The sequence below is a fragment of the Pinus tabuliformis genome, chromosome J (genome assembly GCF_031772625.1).
Source record: "Pinus tabuliformis cultivar Carrire ecotype Pingquan chromosome J, CPIR1, whole genome shotgun sequence".
NCBI classification, from domain to species: Eukaryota; Viridiplantae; Streptophyta; class Pinopsida; order Pinales; family Pinaceae; genus Pinus; species Pinus tabuliformis.
In genome coordinates this window covers 604,672,744-604,679,736 of record NC_142295.1, presented here as the reverse complement: position 1 = coordinate 604,679,736, position 6,993 = coordinate 604,672,744, and the positions used below count along the sequence as shown (strand labels likewise).

At 38.5% G+C, this 6,993-nt stretch overlaps 1 pseudogene; it reads right to left on the bottom strand.

The window, feature by feature from the left end:
• Positions 1-4,023: 4,023 nt before the first annotated feature.
• Positions 4,024-6,560, bottom strand: LOC149228418 (uncharacterized; annotated as a pseudogene).
• Positions 6,561-6,993: the final 433 nt, after the last annotated feature.

The window sequence follows — 6,993 nt, the reverse complement described above, 5'->3', positions numbered from 1 at the left end:
TTCCATACTGCAACAAAAATGACCCCATTTATGGCACTTCATGGATATCATCCACCATCCATCACATCATCTTTAAGAGAAAAATCTAAGGTTTAAGCAGTGAAATATCACATCAAGCACCAACAACAATTTCTCCAACTCTTAAAGGATAGCCTCACTCTAACGCAGAATCGAATGAAACAACAGGCCTATCAACATTGTAGTGAAAGAAGTTTTGATGCAGGCAACTGGGTATTTTTATGGCTACAACCATACAAACAAATGTCCCTCAAGCAAGCTAAGAAAGATAATAAATTATCACCCAAGTACTATGGTCCTTACAAGGTGCTGCAAAAGATTGGTACTATGGCATACAAATTGGAGTTGCCTACATCTTCTCGAGTACACTCAATTTTCCATGTTTCATGCTTAAAGAAGGTTATCAGTGACAAGATCCTAGTTCAAACAATATTGCTAGAACTTGACGAAGAAGGAAAAATCATATTGGAACCTGAAGCAATCACGGAAACAAGAACCTGACAGCTATGGAATCGATCAATTTCAGAGTATCTCATTAAGTGGAAGAACTTACCCACTAAAGATTCCACATGGGAGGATGAGAATTTTATACAGAAGCATCCAGAACTACTCAAGCATTGAGGAAAACACTTTTTCTGAAGGAGAGGGGCATGTTAGGTCCCTATAATACTAGTGTAGCCCCTTCACTGTTATTGTAGGTGGTTTCCAAGGGAACCACCAATGGGAGGATGAGAATTTTATACAGAAGCACCCAGAACTACTCAAGCATTGAGGAAAACACTTTTTCTGAAGGAGAGGGGCATGTTAGGTCCCTATAATACTAGTGTAGCCCCTTCACTGTTATTGTAGGTGGTTTCCAAGGGAACCACCAACAAATGTGTCAACGTCTTTCATAGAATCCACTAAGTTACATGAATTTGTTGAAATACCATCCAACCTATGCTTTAATACATCAAGAGAGGCACATCCAAACCAATTTTGTTGTCACCTTTGACCAACAATCTTTCAATCCCTGGGACATCTTACTAGTCTTTCTACACAAGTGCGCCCAAGGAGGGTTGAAAACCTTCCTTGGCTACTTCACACCAAGGTTGATGTGTTCCTACCTTGTCAACTCAACTTGTTATCAAGTCCAATGCATGGAGGTTGAACATTACAAAATATTTTGTTGTTGCCTCTTAGCAACTTGTGACTAGTTTGCAAGCTTCCTTGGTTGAATCTTTTAATGTCTTCATCTATCCACTTACATATTGAATGACTTGCTTGTCCAAACAAACATCCACTACTCTGGCCTTTGCTACCACTGTAGATTCCACCATGGCCTTCAACATAGCAATTTTTTTTTCCAATTCCTTCACCAAATTACTGTTCACCAGTGGTTGCAAAGAACTTCCTCTTGAAGTTCTCTTAGACTAACTATTCAATTCTATTTTAACATATTCAAGTCTTGTTAGAGTACTGAAAACTTACAAGGTGTCCACTAATGGTTGGTCAAATTTCTCTATTGCATTCTTTCCTCTTTTCAATGGACAATTCCTAGCATAATGGTCCCCGCCACATACCCAACAAATAATAGGTTTAACACCATTCTTGTCCTGGGCACCATCTGTTCTCCTATCCTCCTTACTAACTTTTCCAAATGGGTTATGCCTTACACCTTTCTTCTTAGTGTTACCCAAATATGTCTCCCAAGTATCTAGAACTTCCAATTTTGCTACTCTTCATTTTCTTCAAATACTATGGTTCAAGGGAAATTTTTTACATAATGGTTCTAGCCACATAGAAAGCATGCAACACATTTATTTTACTATAATGCTGCATTGTACTCTATCCCACTTCTATACACCTTCTCACATTATGACTATGCTTTTGCTTGGTCCACCCAGACTTCCAATCTACAAGACAAAGAGTTAATCTTCAAGCTGAATTCTTGTGAGACCATCAAATAGTGCTGTACAATGTCCATGGCATCTTTGACCAGCTAACCAAAAATTAATGTTTGATCTTCCTACCTCTATTATAGATCTTCAAACAGCACTACAAAATCCTAGATTCGATGTCTTCTCTCAGTGCTCAGCACTTATACTGCTCTAGGTCTAAGCAATTTGACTCATCCTTCACTCTAAAGATTCAATCTTAGTGATGACCCTGTCCATCTTCTCTCACTATCTTGGAATAATTTTAACCAACTGATCAATCATTTTCTCCAAAGTGAGAAGTCTCTTCTCAATATCTGTGAACTTTCTTACATGACTTCTATCACCATCTTCATGAGGCACACAAAAGGGGACTTCTTCACCCTCTGATCTTTCCAATGGCCCTCTTCTAGATATAGTCATTTTTCCAAGTGACCCCTACTTCAATATTCAAATGTTGTTTGAAATTCCACCCATAAATTACAATGAACTTACCAAGTTTCTGTGGAAATATCTGTTCAAGCTTCATGTTGCACCAAGGCACTAAATCTGCTCCTGTCCGCCACATTGTCTTCAAGTCACCCTTGCACCCAATTTCCATACTCATCCCAGGACCTTATGTTTGTTCCAAGACTGTCATGACATGGTGAAGAGTACCCAAAAATGGTTCTAAAAACAATTTTGTCTACAATACCCAACAATTGCCTTCTGAAAAGTGGTTAAGGTCACCCAAGTTATCTCTAATACTCTATCATGAACCTACATTCCTACTCCAAATTATTTCACTTTTGGCACCCTGGGTAGTGTCACAATTCCTTGCCTCAGTTGTAAGGGCTTAATGAACCTACACTACCACAACTAATTTACATTTCTTCTCTTGTCCTAAACTATGCCTTAAGCTACAATTTGTTATATATATGACTAATCAGCACTCAAATCACCCCATTTCTGACAAGCTTTGTTTTTTCGGCATGTTAAAGTTCCACACATTCTGATCATATTTTTGAAAAACTGACAACCTGGGTCATCTTAAATTACCCAAAAACCCCATGGGCAAAGTTCCATGGGAAAAGTTCCCATCACACAGGTGGAACTCTGACTTCCAAAATAGTTCCAACTAAATCCAGTTTAAGTGCTGTTTATCCCAAGCTCATCATTACTAGCCCCTGGATTCCAATATGTAACCAAAGATTACCTAAAAGACAGTTTCATAATCTCTAATCCTCGTAAAACCTGAGTGTTCCCATATGCAAGCTGCAGGATATATGAAACTAAATTAACTTTGCTCACCTGTTTCTATCCTACATGTAGTAATTTACTATTAGTCCAAAGGCCGCAGACTAAGATGGTCTAGCAATTAGCGTTCACATAAAAATTGTTATGCTTTAAAGATCTGTCATAATCGAATTAGCACAGAAAGAGACCTGCATGGCAGAAAATTTTGGTGAAAATTGTCCTCCATCCTCATGTTACACCAAGCAAGCATATACATATATAAGTTTCTGTAGGCTCATAGACAATGAAATAGGATGTCTGGAATGGAAGCATCGTCCACTTTTCTTGCCCAATTGGAATTTACAATTATACATAAGGTGTCTCAGCAGTTCAATGATACAAGCACGGACAATATGTCTGTTAAGTAGCCCAAATACAAAATGCTGTAGGACCATATGGCATTACTTGCTCCAAAGAAGACTGCAGAAGCTTAACAGCTTAGAAGCACTGCTACATTGTTCCTGAATAGTTGTACCTACCACAATGAGAGATTTAATCAGAGCGATCATTGGACATAAATCGCCCTGTAATAAATCCATCCACAGATCTGCATCTAGCCTCATACTTTACATATGAAGCTCACCGTTGAAGACTTACAAAAGGATTTCACCCTACCTCTCATCTAATGCTTGTTATACATGCAATTTATTTTCATCTTAAACATGGATGTAACTGCTAATATGGTTTTCTACCAGGGGAATTATAGATATATCATCTAAATACAATTTATCATGAAAGAATCCAAATATGTGGCACGTTATGCAGAATGCTTGCAGTAAATGTTAAACTCTCAAGCCGAAAACTCGCAAAGAAATAAAAAAACAATAGAAGTTTTGCCCAATTATCATGGGCTTCCCATACAATCTCATATATGTACTCCTTCATTTAGCCTTCATTTAGAACCCACAAACAGAGTTCTCTGTGATCTCATAAATATTTCTATCTTACATATTGCATTTTTAAGTGCTTAAAAGAATCGTTTGTGACAACACCTCTCGCAGCCAACTCATGGAGGACCTCCAAAGATTGATTTTTCCGTCCTTCCAGGGCCATACCATTAATGAGTAAAATGTAGGTTGTCTCATTGGGCTTGCATCCTTTTCTAATCATATCATCCAATATATCAATAGCTATGTCTGTCCTGCGGGCCTTACAGAGTCCAAGAATCAGTATGTTGTATGTAATCACAGTAGGCCTACAGTTTTTTTTTTCCATCTGATCCAACAGCTCCAGTGCATCATGTATCATGCCCTGCCGACATAAACCGCCCATCAATGAAGAATATGTAACAACATCAGGAGTGAGACCCTTTGTAATCATCTCAGCAAGCAGCTCCCTGCCTTGTTTGTATCACCTTTCTTGGAGAATCCATCAATCACTATATTATAACTTATCTGTGAAGGGGGGCAACCTTTAGGGCCTAACTGGTGAAGGATATGCACTGCTTGATCTACTCTCCCAATCCTGCAGAGAGCTGTCAGCAGGGCATTATAGATAGATATGCTAGGAAATAAGCCTCTAGAAACCATCTGACATAGATGCTCAGTTGCTAGAGTTATTCTTCCCTCTTTGCAAGACGCATGGATTATTGGGTTGTAGCTCATAGAATCAGGAGTATATCCCTTCTTTACCATCTCCTCCAAAACTTCAACTGCTTGAGTAAGGTGACCTGTTTGAGACAGAAAATGGAGTAAAATATTGAAAGTGGTAACATTTGGAGCACAGCCCCTCTTATACATGTCAGCTAAAAGCTTCCCAGCATCCTCCCACCTCCCTGCATTGCAGAAACCATGGAGCAGAGTATTGTGAGTAACTACATTGGGTTGGCACCCTTTCAATGGCAAATCATTGAGAAGCTTTTCTGCTTTATCCAATCTGCCCTCTCTGCACAAACCACTCACGATAATATTATATATGACTACATTAGGAACACAACCCACCCTTATCATCTCATCCAAGAACCTTGTGGCCTCGTCCACTCCATATTCTTTGCAGATTGCATGCATTAATATAGAATAGGTGATGACATTCGGAACCAAACCATACTGTGACATTTCATTGCAAACCTCCAAAGCTTGCTCCAGATTGCCTTGGTTACAGAGGCCTCTCAACACTGTATGATATGTAATCAAATTAGGAGGGCATCCTTGTGCACTCATCTCATCCAGAAGCTGAATTGCAGATTCCATCTTACCCTTTTTGCAAAATGCATCAATCAAAACAGTGTATGTAACAACATCAGGCACCCAGCTAAACATTAACATAATTTCCAGCACCCTACTGGCTTTATTTACGTCGCTAAGTTTGCTGAGCCTATGAAGAAGAGCTCTACAAGATCTGAAACCAGGAACGTGACCTCTGGCCACCATATATTCAAGAAAATTATAAGCCTTTCCTAGCAGACCTGCTCTGCAGAATCTTTGCAATGATTTATTGTCTTTGGCTTCGTCAGAACACTCCCACAGGACAGATCCCTGGGCAGGAGGATTTTCAAGTTTGGTTCTGGATTTTCCCAATGATTTCGAATAATCTATTCTGGACTGCAATTTTCTATGTTGGCGTTTCGATCCACTTGCTTCTTCATTCTGGGGATCCATAAGAACTTTTGTTTCATTCTGAGGTTCTGGGGCATTAGATTTATCGTTTCTGATTCTGGTCCTTTTGGGTAGTTGCCTTTGATTCTCCAATATTGATAAATCGGCATCGCTGCTTCTAGCCCTACAAGTACTGATTCCGTTATCAGGTTTTTGCCCATTGCTTCTGTTCTTGCAAGTGAATGATAAAAAAGCTGAAAGAATCCCATCATGGTAAATATTTTTGGTATAATTGCTCTGTGGAATGTCATGACAATGACGAGAAGGAGAATGGTGTAGTGGAGGTAGCAAAGGAGAAGAGCATGAAATGATGCCCATGGATTGGTGCATGACAACTGAGAACGCCATTTTCTAAAGTTCTACACAAATATTTTCATTTACAGGGATGCAGTTTCCAGTTGTAGGGAGGACAAATCTAGCTCTAACTGTGGAATGCAGGAAAGAAAGAATATATAGATACATTATATGAAAAAAAATTGGTGAGAAATCTCATGTCATATCTGGTCTGAAAGCAAGCATACTTGAAGCAGGAGAAACATCTCATACCAGAAACAAAGAAAGAATGAGGGTACGAGTTCTGTGTCTGTTGGCTGGCTATCATAAACCACACCACACTGAGTCCAAGGAAATGAAGTCCAGGACAACTCCTCTTACTGTGCTTGGTGGGTTGGCTATTCTGTTGTTAAAAACCCATTTCTGTGTGTAAGACCCTTCCGGAAAGAGGAGCCAAATACGTCATTTTATCCGTGTCCGTTTGAGTGGTGATAATTTTTTCCCCATTTTTAAGGTATCTATTGGGCGTAGATGAACTATTGGAGTAATATCATTTACGTTTATTTTGGATTTACTAGGCTATGTTAGTTATGAATTTAGATTTGAATTTGAATGGATTTTTTTTAATAATAAATTTGATAAAAGAAGAGAGTTTAAGGAGGTCGTCTTTTCTTTTCTTTTTTCTTTTTTGGATAATTTAGTGATATAATTTTTAACAAGATTATGATTTTTCATTGTTTAAAATGGACTTTTGATGGTGTTGATGATGATTAAAGTTTAAGTAGATTGAACTTTTAAGAAGGTAAAAGACTATTTAGAATTCTTTGGCATTTTATTTCTATGCTCGAAAGGCATTAAAAGCACTCCAAGATCACCATAGTTATACTGACTTAAAAATTCAAGAAAGTTGGTAATGC